The sequence below is a fragment of the Xenopus laevis genome, chromosome 9_10S, assembly GCF_017654675.1.
Source record: "Xenopus laevis strain J_2021 chromosome 9_10S, Xenopus_laevis_v10.1, whole genome shotgun sequence".
In the NCBI taxonomy this organism is placed as follows: Eukaryota; Metazoa; Chordata; class Amphibia; order Anura; family Pipidae; genus Xenopus; species Xenopus laevis.
The window spans coordinates 23,400,611-23,416,887 of record NC_054388.1 but is presented as its reverse complement, the minus strand read 5'-3'; positions in this window follow the sequence as shown (position 1 = coordinate 23,416,887).

Sequence of the window (16,277 nt, the reverse complement as noted above, 5' to 3'; positions counted from 1 at the left end):
CCCAGTCTACCCTAGCTTCCCCATAATTGTTTATTTTAGCTCCCCCCCGCTTATTTTAAACACTCCTCCAACCATCCTTTCCACTAGCACAGTGGACCTCCTTCCATTGAGGTGCAATCCATCATGACTAAATAGGTTGTTCCCCCCCCCAAAAAAAATCAGCCCAGTGCTCTATGAACCCAAACTCTTCCTTTCCATACCAAGACTGGAGCCACGTATTTAACTCCATAAGCTCCCTTCATAAACTTGCGCTTGGCACAGGCAAAATTTAAAAAGAATGACATTGGAAGACATTCCCTTAACCTTAGATCCTAGATTCCTCGACTCACTCTTTAAGGTCTTCCATTCTGTCATTAGTACCAATATGTACCAAGACAGCTGGGTTATGCCCAGCCCCACCCAATAATTTGTCTACCCGATCAATCACATACCGAACCCTGGCTGGAAGACAGCAAACGGTTCAGTTGTATACCAATCCGGATAACAATGACTCTCTTTTGGATCTTGTGATAACTATTAATACCAAATTCATCTCCAGCATTTGAGTGGGTGAACATTTAGGGAAAAGTGATCACAACATGGTCTCTTTTGAGATTATGGGGCATACAAAGGGCTTTGCCGATTTACTAAGAGTGCTGGTGTAATTCGCTAGCGAAGTGGACCTACTCTAGGGCTACTTTGCACCCTTATGCCAGGCGAAGTTGCGCTCTGGTGAAGAGACCTAACTATGCTAATTCACTAAGTTTTGTATTTTCGTGAACGTTACCTCTTGCGCCAGACTTTACTTCGCTACCTCAGACCAGGCGAAGTGCAATAGAGAAGATAGGACTTGCTTCAAAATAAGTTGAAATTTTTTCTAAGTCCCAAAAAACGTTGGTGTCTTTTACTTTTTTAAGGGTGATTGGCTGAAAAAGATCGTAAATTTTTTGGGGGGTACCCTCCTTCCCCCCTAAATTTCCTATGATATGGCACCTAAACTATACAGTGGGCACATGTATAGGGCAAAATAACAACTCTATTTTATTTTATGCTTGTGTAGTGTAATGTATTTGCTGCTACATATGCGTCCATTGTACTTTAACTTGGAGCCGTATAAAAATTAGGCATCGATAGCGTAACTGTGAACCGCTGATCGTAACATCGTTAGCGCAACTTCGCAAACGATCGGTAACTTGTGTGTAACTTCGGATCTTCGTGAATTTGCGCAGCACTGGCAAATCTACGCCTGGCAAAGTGCGGTGAAGCCAACGCTGGCGCAACTTCAGAGGTAAGTAAATTTGCCACTATGAGAGGCAACTCTATAAGGGAGTAATGAAAAAATAAATTTTAGACGTGCAGACTTTGACAGCATAAGGGCATCTCTGCAACAAATTAAAGGAGAAGGAAACCCCCTGGGCGCAAAAACCCTCCCCCCTCCCCTGTGTTGCTTCCCCTCCCTCCTCCCCCCTGGCCTACCTGTCCTGCTGGGCAAATGCCCCTAACGTGTTACTTACCCCTCTGCGCAGATCCAGTCCACGGAGTTCACAGACGCCATCTTCTCCCAAGCGATCTTCTTCCTGCTTTGACCGGCGTTTTTGGCGCATGCGCAGTAGGAGCATTTCGCCGGTACGGATCTACTGCGCATGCGCCAAAAGTCACGAAGTGAAATCGGAAAACTTCGTGACTTTTGGCGCATGCGCAGTAGATCCGTACCGGCGAAATGCTCCTACTGCGCATGCGCCAAAAACGCCGGTCAAAGCAGGAAGAAGATCGCTTGGGAGAAGGTGGCGTCTGTGAACTCCGTGGACTGGACCTGCGCAGAGGGGTAACAAGTTAGGGGCATTTGCCCAGCGGGACAGGTAGGCCAGGGGGGAGGAGGGAGGGGGAGGGTTTTTGCGCCCAGGGGGTTTCCTTCTCCTTTAAGTGGGAAATGCTTTTCACTGGGTTAAACCGAACAAACTGAACAAAAATGGGATGTCTTTAAAGGGGTTGTTCACCTTCCAAACACTTTTTTCAATTCAGTTGTTTTTAGATTGTTTCCCAGAAATAACGACTTTTTTCAATTAGTTTCCATAATTTATTTTTTACGTTTTTTCCAAAATCTAAGTTTAAAGTTGAATGTCCCTGTCACTGGTGTGTCAGTCTGGCAGCTCAGTAATTCAGTTGCACTCTAAACTGTTACAATTTTGCAACATTTAGTTGATACATTTCTCAGCAGCAGCTCTGGAGTATTAGTAACTATTGTATCAATTCTAACAGCTGCCTGTAATGAAACCCAAATATTCTGCTCAGCAGGGATAAAGATAAGAAATGTATCAACTAAATCAGTGCTGTCCAACTTCTGTGATACCGAGTGTCACAAATTTACTGGCCTATGTGGTGGAGGGCCGATAATGGAATCAGTGTTGGCCACTCCCCCTTTTAAACCACACCCACTGTAAACCACACCCATGTTACCACAAAAACTTTTAAGATCATATCCACATTAACGGTGGCAGCACACCAAAAAATCAAATGGTTGGTGCTCACTGCAGGGAAATCCCTCATCACTCATATGTGAAAAATTGAAGTCATGTTAAAATATACCCTTAAATCCATATGCCTCATCTTCCCCTGTGGATAATACAACAACCCCCCAACACATGATTAAACACATAAGGGGCCCCTAACAACAATTTCCAAATGCTAACAACCCCCAAGAACAAACCCCTAACAGGCTTACATCCCACAGGTAACATACAAGCAGCACTGGGCAAACAGAAAATGGCACACACAAGCAGCACTGGGCAGAGAATGACACACACAAGCAGCACTGAGTAAGCAGAGAATGGCACACACAAGCAGCATTGGGCAAGCAGAGAATGGCACACCCAAGCAGCACTGGGCAAGCAGAGAATGGCACACACAGGGAAGGAAGGTAGAACAGAGCAGGAGACAGGGAAAGCTATCATTCTAATATGTACTACATACAGTGACACAGTGCTGGTGCCCCATTAGGATTTTGAACAGGTGAACAATGTGGGCAGTTTCAGTCTGGGTCTCAGGTGTGAACAGTACAGGGTTTTAGGATATAACAATAGAGATGTCACAGGTGTGAAAATGCAGGGGGATCACAGGTGTGAATAATACAGGGGATTAGTCTGAATTTGAGGTTTAAACAATGTAGGGGCCAGTTAATCTCTGTAGTGATACCTTTTAAATCTTACATATCGTTAGCAAACACAGCAGGTAGGTGGGGGGGCCACAGAAGGGGGGGGGTCACGGGCCACATGCGGGTCACGGGCCACCAGTTGGACAGCCCTGAACTAAATGTATCAATTTAGAGCAGTTTACAGGATCGGCGACCCCCCCCCCAGAGCAGCTTTTAGAAAAACCGTCACACATAGAAAATAGAAAGTCATTGGAAAAAGTCGTTATTTCTGGTGATCTATTTGAAACCAACTAGTTGTTTGAAAGTGAACCACCCCTTTAAAATGTTTCTTAATAAATATACATGTCAGTATATTCCCCTTGTAAGCAAGTAATGTTGTCACAAAACAAAACCTGTGGTTAAATAGTGTTGGTAATGAGGTGGGTAAAAAAAGACATGCTTTTGAAACTTTCAAGTTAGCTTGGATAAGGAGGCCAATAAATAATGCAAAAAAGCGAAAATTTAGATGTAAAAGGGTATTGCAGCAAGCAGTAAAAAAAGTCTAAAAATATTTTTTAAATATGTAAATATTAAAAAATGAAGCAGAAAGGGGTGGGACCCTTAATATTAGTGGGGGCCAGCTGGTTGATGAGAACAGAGAAAAGGCAGAGATCTGTTATTGTTATTTTTGTCTGTCTGCACAAATGATGACCCAATTAATGAAGGTTTCATTCTTAATAGTCCAAATTCTAGTAATACTAGAGGAAATTCAAAAGAGATTAGAACATGTTAAGATAAAAAATAGTCCAGGACAGGATGGTATTCATCCCAGAGTACTGGTTTTGATTTGGAGGGGTTGAACTTGATGAACTTTGGTCTTTTTGCAATCCGATTTAACTATGTAACTAATATTTAAATAATTCTTATACTGTAAGTGAAGTTTGTTTTGCTTAACTCACATCATGACGTAGGATTTGGAATTATTTCTTAAGGTGACAAGGTCCCCTTTAAGAGCTTGTAGAACTTGAGTCAGTGACCAAGAAAAAGTGTATTGAGACATGCCACTTACAAGACCTTCTGATGACTGAAAGCTTCCAGATTCCAGAAGGTTGCCAGGATGCCAATAACTTTCTGAAGCCCAGAGCTGCCCTATTTGTAGATTCCAGAGGATCAATATAATTTTTGATAAGATCATTGAGATCCATGAGACAATGGCTATTAAGTAGATATTGATCAATGACTTCAGCCTACAATCTTAAAGGAAGTCTCCTCTCGCTTCTTTCTTTCAAACACTGGATGTTTGCTAGGGTCCAAAAACAATAGTGATGTAGTACTAGTCAAGTGTTATACACACAGAAACACATGAATGAAAATGTAAGAAATAAAAGGTCCAAAAGAAATAGTGTTGTAGTACTAGTCAAGTGTTATACACACAAAAACACATTCATGAAAATGTAAAAAATAAAAGTAAGACAAATAGGTCATATATTTTGAATCAACACATTTTTAAAAAACAATGAACTATACATGTGTGCGATAAGGAGTATGTGTGAGAATAGAAGACCAAAAGAGAGCTAAAAGGCTGTAGCGATAGGAGAAAGAGTATTTACACCAGTTCAAATTGGCATAATGGAAACCGGAACTTATAGCAAAAGAATTGACGTTATACGCCGTTTCGGATTGAATTGCAAAAAGTAAGCTTTCCTGCTACTTTCACTGGGCCTTTAGCTAGTGAAAACATAGGTAATGGAAAGATATATTGATTAATGCAATAAGTGATTAGCACAATGAATTGCATAACAGATGTAATATCCTGCCTGGAGTTGACTACGCTACTGGTTCCTGATTTCATACTGCACTGTGTATGTGGTACTGACCCAGCTTGTTCCACATCTACACTTTCTGTTCCGTCCTTCCTGCAAATGTTACAGTTCCCTTGCCTGCCCAGAACTTCCCCCTTCTCACTTAAAGACCTGGCAGCATCTGAGTAGTGGAGGGCTCCTCCCAAAGCTGAAGGAGGTTGTAAGAGGCAGAAGTGTGAGCAGAAATCAGGACCTTGGGGGTTTGTTCTGGGTTTTGGGATTCCATACGTTACAGTGGACACAGAAAAAGTTGCTTGTCACACAAAATGTACCATGTCAAATTGGATCGAATCGAGCCAGATATCTTACGATATATGGGGAACAGGCTGGGCTACTCCTGGACACATGGTTGGGGAATTAGAGCTGATTGCAGCTAGTTAACTAACAAATTATATCACTCAGCCATGTCAGACTACTGCAAGAGTGAAGATAGCCTCAAAGATATCATCACAGAGCTACAAAGTTTGTTCAAAGAAGTTTACGAGGGGGTCATAAAATCAACAAATTAGGGGAACACTTGAACATAGACATAAGATGTTGGAAAGTAAAAGTACAAGGAATACTAAATAGTGTGACAATTACCAATAATAAAGGCAAAAAAGCAGTATTCCATGCCACAGTGCAAATGGATTTGGAATATATCGGGCAACATTTTCCAATAATAAAGGCAAAAATGCAGTTTTCAGGTATGGAATTAATAAAAGCCAAAAGGTCATTATACAATGTCTGATCATAAAGATGTTACATTTCTACTATAAAAATAAGTTTAAAAAAGCCACAGATTTTCTTATACAAATGCTGGATATTTCTGAAATTTGACCTGTCACCCAGATATAAAAAGCTGTATAATAAAAGTACTAAGCAAATTAAACATGGAACTCAAATTGTTTTATTAAAACATCCATATATTATATATTATCATATATATATCCAGAATGCTCGGGACCTGGGGTTTTCAAGATAACAGATCATTACTTTCCGTAATTTGGATCTTCATACCTTAAGTCTACTTGAAAATCATATAAACATTAAATAAACCCAATAGGCTGTTTTGCTGCCAATAATGATTATTTATATCATAGTTTGGATCACGTACAAGGTTTTGTTTATTATTACAGAGAAAAAGGAAATCATTTTTAAAAATTTGGATTGTTTTGATAAAATGGAGTCTATGGGAAATGGCCATACCGTAATTCAGAGCTTTCTGGATAATGGGTTTCCGGATAATGGATCCCATACCGGTATATAAAGGGGACCCAAAATAACTAGTTTTGTAAAATTAAGAAAATAAAGTAAATTTACCCTTCTATTTTCTATTGTAGGAGGAAATCTCACTGTATTCAGGAAAATCTTTGCTACCCAACCTGACCAATTGGAAATCTTTGGGCCCTGACCCATATATTTAGAATTCCTGTTATAACGGTATTTACATGAAATATTTTGTCTTATGTAAAATGCTTTAATATAAATTAGTTTGTCTAGTAAAAATATTACTAAATAATTTAATTAATACTTAGCCATTCTTTTAGACCTTCTTTTGCAGTGAAAATTAAGTAACAGTTTGTTGTAAACTCTGTATTTCATATGTGACTAAATGTACTTGAAACAATCTGTGCACAATTGTACATACATAATTATCAGCAAGTTATGGTAAAGATAATGATAACAATAACTACATGTTGCTTATTTAACACCGTTTACAGGCAGGTTTAATTTTGGGTTATGTTTTTTTTAATTTTCCTGGAATAAATCTCCAATCCCCCATATTCAGCAAAGATTTATTGCTTGATAATTTTGTGCAGAAAACCCTGTCAGCACAGTTTTCAATTTATTATAACTGCTTCTTTCAGGAAATATCCACATTAATGGGTTATGTTAGCACTATGGGATTCCCTGATTTTGTAAACCTTACATTGATTATAGTTACGAAAGCACTGAAACATGAGAACTATATATGCACCGCTACACTGTGATATTTGTAAGTCATGTGTATATCTGGTATGTGCCATTCATTTTTGGGAATGGTTTTGTTTATTTGAATAATCTTTTGAGATTCCGTGCAATAAATTGGGACTCTTGGGCAAATTTCCAGAAACTTTCTGAAAATTGTTTCAGCAAGAAATGGTTGCTTGGTAATTCTGTGCCGAAAGACATAAAACAGGTTTAAATGTCAGTGGGATATATCTACAGCTTGCATATGTGTGCTTTTATAGCAGCCTAATTCTTGTAAATCATATTCACACATTTTGCTTACCGACATAAAAGAAATAAAGGAAGCCAGTCTTGACTGCACTGGTACCATAAAGAAAATTCTGGTGGTACAACAATAAAAGTGAACAGCGCATGTTAATCTTTGTCTTTGTAAATAGCACATTTATGCAATATTGTATTAATGCTGAAAATATGACTGGAAGATCTGCAGTGGAATTTTCAAGCTTTTTAGTAAGAATATTCCCAGTGTCTCTTACTATTCTTATCTTTTAGCTATATGGGAAGCCCAAGTCTGAAATAAAGGGGCACTATTCACTAACATTTTCCAGCTTAATTGTGTGCAGAGGAACACATGCTAAAATCGTTTTTGGATCTCTTTATACAAACGTTGTCATTTTAATTATAGTACTAACCTTTTCTGCTGACAATGTATTCAAATGATTAAATTGTCAAGCTGTAGGTCTGGGTTATGTGCAATGAGTCGGAATCTGCATTTTTACTGGTAAACTTAATTTCCCTTTTTGGTTTATTCTTTTAATACACACCTCTAATGGTATCATACCTAAGATCAGGAATTAGAGTAAACCATATTCATGATTTTGATTTATGATCTATCCATTACCATCAATAATTATTGATATTATTTATGGGCATTTTAGATCAAAACGGTGTCCATCCAAATTCAGAATTTCACTTCCAACAATATATGTTACTTGTTTCTTGCAAATTGCTGGTTGTGTTTATTTTGCTGCATAAGGTCCAAAGTACTGGGCACATGGATTCAAGGGATCTACTGAAAACGTTCATGTACATGGTGGAGTTGTTATTTCGCTATGCATGTTGTATAGTATCTACACATAAGTGCTCCAATGTTCTCTCTAAGCTGTGCACTCTGACACCATATGGTCAATTTTATCAGGTCATAAATCCTTATGAATATACAAATCAACCAGATATCTGTTGTGCAGGTTTGGTGCATATTGTCCTCGCCCAACAGGTTTCCAAGGAATGTCTTGAAAAAGTGTTGTTTTTCTGATGATATTAGTTGCATAAAGACAACTGCAGGTTTCTGAAAACAAGACAATTGTCACATCTTCAAAAGAAATGTATTATTGTTAAAAAACAGTTAACAATTTATTTAAGGGGTGGTTCACCTTTAAGGTAACTTTTAGTATGTTGTAGAATGGCCAATTCTAAGCAACTATTCAATTGGTTTTGATTATTTATTTTGTAGTTTTATAATTATTTGCCTTTTTCTTCTGACTCTTTGCAGCTTTCAACTGGGCTTTGCTGACCATTTCTAAAAAGTAAATGCTCTGTAAGGCTACAAATGTATTGTTATTCCTAATTTTTATTACTCATCTTTCTATTCAGGCCGACTTCTATTCATATTCCAGTCTCTTATTCAAATCAGTGCATGGTTGCTAGGGTAATTTGAATCCTAGCAACCACATTTCTGAAATTGCAAACCGGAGAACTGCTGAATAAAAAGCTAAATAACCACAAATAATAAAAAATCAAAACCAATTGCAAATTGTCTCAGAATATAACTCTTGACATCATACTAAATGTTATTTCAAAGGTGAACCACCCCTTTAATGTTCATATCTACAAATAAACTGCTTGCATGCTTGCTTGAAATTAAGACTGAGCTCTCATCCTAGACTTTTAAAAATAGAAGAATATGATGACCCAGTATAGCAGAACTAGAAGAAGCATCACAGACTGCAGGCTAGAACTTGCCTCACTCCACACACTCCAGTGATGTGCAGGTCAACAAAAAGTTGACCCAACCCTAACCTGCCCACTTGTTACCCCTCACATGACCCTAACCTGGAGAGTTTCCATATTTATCGGCCCACTGTGACATCACAGAAGGGGCAGGGTGCGCAGGCACAAATATTTAAAAGGCGAAACCTGGAAGCAGGAAAAAACTTCAGCCCGCACCAGCCCACAGCTTGCAAAGGTTGCATGCATGTCATGCAGGCCCCACAGGTGTCTGACCTGCCTGTACATCACTAAAACTCTCTGATTCAGACCCGTCACTTCCCCTTCCTGTATCCATAACCTTTCTGTCACGACCGGCACCCGATACCAGAACAAATGCCAAGCACCCTGGTCTCGGCTCGGCTTCACCAGTAGTGTGACCACCGTTGGGCTTCGGGAGGAGCCCTCAGCTTACTTGGGTGCCACCTGGACTTAACGAGGGGTGCAAGGCGAGATGTTCTGGCTGGCGAAGGGGCACGGCTGTTAGCAAAGTCTTTTTGGGCCGAAGGTCACGGTACAAAAGGGTTAGGCAGAAGGATGGTCAGACAGGCTGGGTCGAGGCAGGCGGATATCAGAATCGTCAGGCAGGCAAGGGTCAAACCGGGTTGTCAATCAAGGGATTAAGCAGGAAGAGTTGTCGTAAGCAGGCGAGGGTCAGTATACAGAGTTCAGAGTAATCAGGATACAGGCAGGGTCAAACACGGATAATCAAGATATAGAATAACAGGAACAGATGCAATAAGGCTCAGAAGCACCAGGAAACAAATCCTATCACGGGCACTGGCTGGGAGACAGAATGGGCCTTATAAAGGTTCAAATTTCGAGCCAAACGGGCGTCAAAAACATGCTGACGCAAATGCGCCAGCGTGCCTGCGCCTTTAAGAGGCGCGCCCTAGAATCCAAAATGGCGCCGGCACCGACTCGTGGACCACGCCGACGACGCGGTGGACGACCCCGCCGCACAACAGGTACCGTTACACTTTCTTATTTCTCCACCCAGTTATAAGCTGCTAATGCATATTAAAATAAACATTTTTACTGGAATGGATAGAGCAAAATTACAAAGTACTAAAGTCCCTCAAGAGTAGTGGAGACCCAGAAAACTTTTGGTCTTTTAAATAAAAAACTGTTTCTATAGAACTTAGCTGAGACGTATGTCTCACAAACACCTGCGGCTTATCAGCTGCCCTCCTACTAACTGACTGTGGGTTAAACTAAATCTATCATTTTCTCCTTGATGCCACACTGAGCAAGTAAAGTTACCTAGTGTCATGTTCGGTATCCCAAAACCCAGAACAAACACCAAGGGTCCGATCACGGCTCATGCTTTTGCCTATAATAGCCGCCTTTCACTCAGATGCCACTCAGTGAGAGATCCAAGGCGAGGGTTCTGGGCAGGTATGGGAACTGCAAAATGTGACTGGAGGAATGGGGAAGAGTAAGCATATTGATGGAACAGGCCGAGGTCAAATACCAATCAGTCAGTGCAGTACAGAATCAGGAACCAAAAATGTAATCAAGAAAATGGACAAAGGTCGGTTCAGGTAGGGATACAGCAGTGGTCAAGGACAGGCAAGGGTCATGGAACAGTCAATCAGACAAGAAATGCCCCCAGAAACTATCAAGAATAGACCTACTTTGGGCAATGGAAAAACAAAAAGGTGCCTTTAAATATTTGAATTTTGCACCAATTGTGTTGATGTCAGATGTAGCGCATCAAATACAAGGACGCACACTAGAAACGAAAAGGACAAGTGCCAACTAGACAGAAGAACGAGGGTGTTCCCGTGAGGAGATTGGGCATCCCTGCCGCCCCACTATACCACCAGATATCGTTACACCTAGATCACCCTCCCATGAGATCTCAACTTTATGGCCCATCAGGATCAATAACACCTATTTCCAGTCAGCAGATTTTGATTTCCTTGTGTGATATAAACAAAGTGACTGAGGTAAGAGAGCTTAGCAAGTCAAGGCAAAGACTTCAAAGCAAATTTGTATGATGATTAAAGAAATATTTAAAATTGTAAGGAAGATTGCGTGTCTTTATTTTTTTATTGTCTTAATTTTAATCCTGATACTTTGTGTTAGCTTTTCCCTATATTGTTCAGTGTTTTATTTGTCTGTTAACTATGCTCAGGATATATATTATACACTGAAAATATTCTGAAAAGAATTGAATGTTTACACGCAGCCAGTTTTCTGTCTCATTTGCCATACAAATATTAAAGGGTGTGCTGTGGTTTTATCACAAATTAAAGGGATTGTTCATCTTTGAAACAATTTTCACAGTAATTTTTAGATTGTTTACCAGAAATAAACACTTTTTTCATTTGCTTTCCATCTTCTATTTTTTATTTTACCGTTTTTCCAAAATTAAAGTTTAAAGTTGAATGTTCATGTCGCTAGGATTTTAGTCTGGCAGCTCAGTAATCCAGGTGAAGATTCTGAACTGAATTTAGTTTCTACATTTAGTTGAAAATTTCTCAGCACACACACACCCCCCGCACGCGTACATACTTTTTATGGCGTGTCAACGTGAAAGGGGGTCAGGCAGGTACAGTAGGTAAGGAGAAGGAGAGCAGGGAGAGGGTCTGGGCCAGCAGGGCCCAAAAAAGCCAGGGCCCATCGTTTTTTTCCCAAGTCTGAACCTGTTTGTGAAGGACATGATGTTGATGATAATGATAAAATCAAAAAAGCTGTCTTGACTGACCACAATGGTATTTCTGCTTTTAAAGGACCAGTAACATCAATTTTTTTTTAGAAAAATTCGTTAGTTTACATAAAAAAAACCCACCAAGACAAAATAAACTTTAAAATCGCAAAGCCTTTATTAAGAAATAACTTACTGAAACTCTGCTTCCCCTCCTCTTCAGAAAAGGCGTCAGGGTGACAATCCATCCTGCGGCGCTTGATTTCTCCTCCCTTGCTATTCTACTGACAGCATGTAAGGGCATGGGCTGGGAAGAGCAACAAGAGAGCACACTGAGGAGCACTCACGGCTCCCCTGTGGATCAACTTGCACTTGCACCAGTTGTTCTGTCATGCCTCATGGCTTCATTCCCAGAGTCCTATTTGCAGCTGTGCCCTCTGTGTAAGTAGATGTGTGTGTCCTCTGCCCACATCTCCTTCTCCAGCTCTTCTTCATCCTTCTCCCAGGTGTCCAACAGCAGTGTAAGGGAACCTTACCCTTGTGGCCTAGTGGGCAGCGGGGTCCAACGCCGCTCCTTCGGCGTGGGCGCTCACTGCGCTGCTCCTTTCCCTTGCTCTGCCGGTTCGTCTATGGCGTGCTTGCCAGCGGACTTCCTGGTTTATGCGCCGGCATGATGACTTCACGAGCAGGGGCACAAAATTCAAACTGTATAAAAGGGGAATTCAGTGTTCTGCTAACTGCCCGTTGTTAGGTTCAATTTGACTTGTCCCTGGGTGCTTTATTAGGTGTATTCTGATTGATCTAATGTGTTTTGACCCTTGCCTGCCTGTTTGACTCTTCTGACCTCTCCAATCCTGACCTTAGCCTGTCCTCCGACTATTCTACAATCTCTAAACCTGATTTTGACCTGTCTGACTATTCTAACTGCTTGTGCTGGCCGGCCTGCCTGTTCCTGGTGGTGTTCTTCCTTCCAGTATCCTGGTGAGACGATCGTGCCCCTTTGCTCTTCCAGAACCATTAGCTTTGCTGCTCTTTCTGTTAAGACCTGGTGGCATCCAATTAGCCGAGGGCTCCTCCCGAGGTGAAAGGCGGCGGTTAAAGGCAGAAGTGAGAGCCGAGACCAGGGAGCTTAGCTTGGGTTCTGGATATAGGGAGCCGAATGTGACAAGCAGCAGTAGGAAGGTGATGTCAGCGGCCTCCCCATTGGCTCCACATGAGGTGCAGAAAGGTAGAGGTGAGCAGCGCGTCCATTCAGGCCTGGCGAAGAAGGTGTGCAGACACGAATCTGCAGCCTGTGTGGGGGAGCCGAGGCTGAACCGGTGCCGCTGCCTCCTCCTGCACTGCCGGCACTACTGCAATGCTGTCATTGTGGCCTGGACACCAAGAAGAGTCCCCTTGCACTCCTGGCACAAACCTGTTCACAGATTGGGAAGCCAGACCCTGTACCCTCCAAGCTTTCATCAGTTACGGGCGCCTCTGCAGGTGGCGATAAAGAGTCCAAGGCCGCGCCACTGAAACTTAGTGACATAGGGGCAGTAGCGCCGGCAGCGCAGGAGGAGGAGGAGGAGGTAGCGGCACCGGTTCGACTTAGGCTCCCCCTGCAGGCTGCATGTTCCTGTCTGCACGCCTTCTGTATCTCTCTCTACATCATACAAAAATGTAATTTAAATTTGAGCAACTCTAATAAAAAAACTACTTTTACAGGTCCATTTGCACCATACATACAGTATCTCTCTTATCAGGAAAATAGGTATAGGTTAAAACCATGGTGCAGACTACCTCTACTATAAGTGACGTTAAAATCCTAAGGTGGAAGGCCTAAATAAACTTGTCTCCAGGAAACACTGGCATAGGGTAAATGACAATAGCCAACTGGTTAAAGGACCAGTAACGTCAAATTTTTTTTTTACAAAATTCGTTAGTATACATCGAAATATAAACACCAACACACTTTAAACTTTTAAATTGCAAAGCCTTTATTAAAAAATAACTTACTGAAACTCCACTTCCTGTCCTCTTCAGAAACAGCGATAGGGCGACCATCCATCCTGCAGCAGTTGATTTCTTCTCCCTGGCTATCTCTCCTGGCCACCCTATGTCTGCCGTGCTCTGCTCTGCCAGCAAGATTGACAGCCAGCTTCTTCTTCTCCTCCAGTCACTTCTTGATGCAGCCGTACTGGTCCTGGTGGTTACATAGTTACATAGTTACATAGTTAAATTGGGTTGAAAAAAGACAAAGTCCATCAAGTTCAACCCCTCCAAATGAAAACCCAGCATCCCTACACACACCCCTCCCTACTTTTAATTAAAATTCTATATACCCATACCTATATTAACTATAGAGTTTAGTATCACAATAGCCTTTAATATTATGTCTGTCCAAAAAATCATCCAAGCCATTCTTAAAGGCATTAACTGAATCAGCCATCACAACATCACCCGGCAGTGCATTCCACAACCTCACTGTCCTGACTGTGAAGAACCCTCTACGTTGCTTCAAATGAAAGTTCTTTTCTTCTAGTCTAAAGGGGTGGCCTCTGGTACGGTGATCCACTTTATGGGTAAAAAGGTCCCCTGCCATTTGTCTATAATGTCCTCTAATGTACTTGTAAAGTGTAATCATGTCCCCTCGCAAGCGCCTTTTTTCCAGAGAAAACAACCCCAACCTTGACAGTCTACCCTCATAATTTAAGTCTTCCGTCCCTCTAACCAATTTAGTTGCACGTCTCTGCACTCTCTCCAGCTCATTTATATCCCTCTTAAGGACTGGAGTCCAAAACTGAACTGCATACTCCAGATGAGGCCTTACCAGGGACCTATAAAGAGGCATAATTATGTTTTCATCCCTTGAGTTAATGCCCTTTTTTATGCAAGACAGAACTTTATTTGCTTTAGTAGCCACAGAATGACACTGCCCAGAATTAGACAACGTGTTATCTACAAAGACCCCTAGATCCTTTTCATTTAAGGAAACTCCCAACACATTGCCATTTAGTGTATAACTTGCATTTATATTATTTTTGCCAAAGTGCATAACCTTGCATTTATCAACATTGAACCTCATTTTCCAGTTTGCTGCCCAGTTTTCCAGTTTAGACAGATCACTTTGCAAAGTGGCAGCATCCTGCATGGAACCTATAGTTCTGCACAATTTAGTATCATCTGCAAAAATAGAAACAGTACTTTCAATGCCCACCTCCAGGTCATTAATAAACAAGTTGAAAAGCAAGGGACCTAGTACAGAGCCCTGCGGTACTCCACTAACAACACTGGTCCAATTAGAAAATGTTCCATTTACCACCACTCTTTGTAGTCTATCTTTTAGCCAGTTCGCTATCCAGGTACAAATACTATGTTCCAGGCCAACATTCCTTAATTTAACCAGTAACCTTTTGTGTGGCACTGTATCAAATGCTTTAGCAAAGTCTAAGTAAATCACATCCACTGCCATCCCAGAATCGAGGTCTCTACTTACATTCTCGTAAAAAGAAATTAAGTTAGTCTGGCAAGATCTATTACGCATAAAACCATGCTGGCACAAACTCATAGTATTATGATTTGCTATGAAGTCCAGTATCTTATCCTTTATTAACCCTTCGAAAAGCTTTCCTAATACTGACGTCAGACTAACTGGCCTATAGTTTTGAGGCTGAGAACGGGATCCTTTTTTGAATAGAGGCACCACATTAGCAATTCGCCAGTCTCTTGGCACAATACCAGATCTCAATGAATCCTGAAAAATTAAGTAAAAAAAAAAAAAAAAAACTGGTGATCATCTATGGGGCAGTTGTGGTTGGCACGAAACCCGCGTGTGCTGGCCTTCTCCCTGCACACTCGGTGTGCTGCTCGTGCTGCTGACTCTGAGCCCTGCTGCCCCTTGTCTCCGCTGCACCCTCTGTGATGGAGGTCCCTGCTGACTGGAGGTCTGCGGCGGAGAGCGTTGTTGTTGCTCCCACTGCCCGGCCTGTCACTCCTGATCGCTGCTCCCATTGATAGTAGCGCCATGGAGAGCCTGTCCCGCAGTGCTGCTGCTTTTGGTTGCTGTCCGTGGCGCTGTCACAGGCGCTGCCGTCTGAACTGAAGTGAGTACACAAGAGTACATTTCTGTACGGAAACTCTGACGGTTTTCCTTGTACTGTGTACTTCTCCACCGATAACAGCTTCAGTTCAAGCGGCAGCGCCTGGGACAGCGCCACTCTGACAGGCTCTCATTAGGACAATACAGAACTCTTCATCGCTTTTATTTATTAACGTGCTCAGATTAAGGACATAATATATTTTTTCATTAGTTGTTGCTGACTGGGGGTCGTGTGGGGGGCGGCGGGAGCGCCATGGATCTGACAGGAGAGCCTGTCAGCGTGGTGCTGTCCCAAGCGCTGCCGCTTGAACTGAAGCTGTTATCGGTGGAGAAGTACACAGTACAAGGAAAACCGCCAGAGTTTCCGTACAGAAATCTACTCTAGTGGAGTTCACTTCAGTTCAGACGGCAGCGCCTGGGACAGCGCCACGGACAGCAACCAAAAGCAGCAGCACTGCGGGACAGGCTCTCCATGGCGCTACTATCAATGGGAGCAGCGATCAGGAGTGACAGGCCGGGCAGTGGGAGCAACAACAAGCGCTCTCCGCCGCAGACCTCCAGTTAGCAGGGACCTCCATCACACTGGGTGCAGCGGAG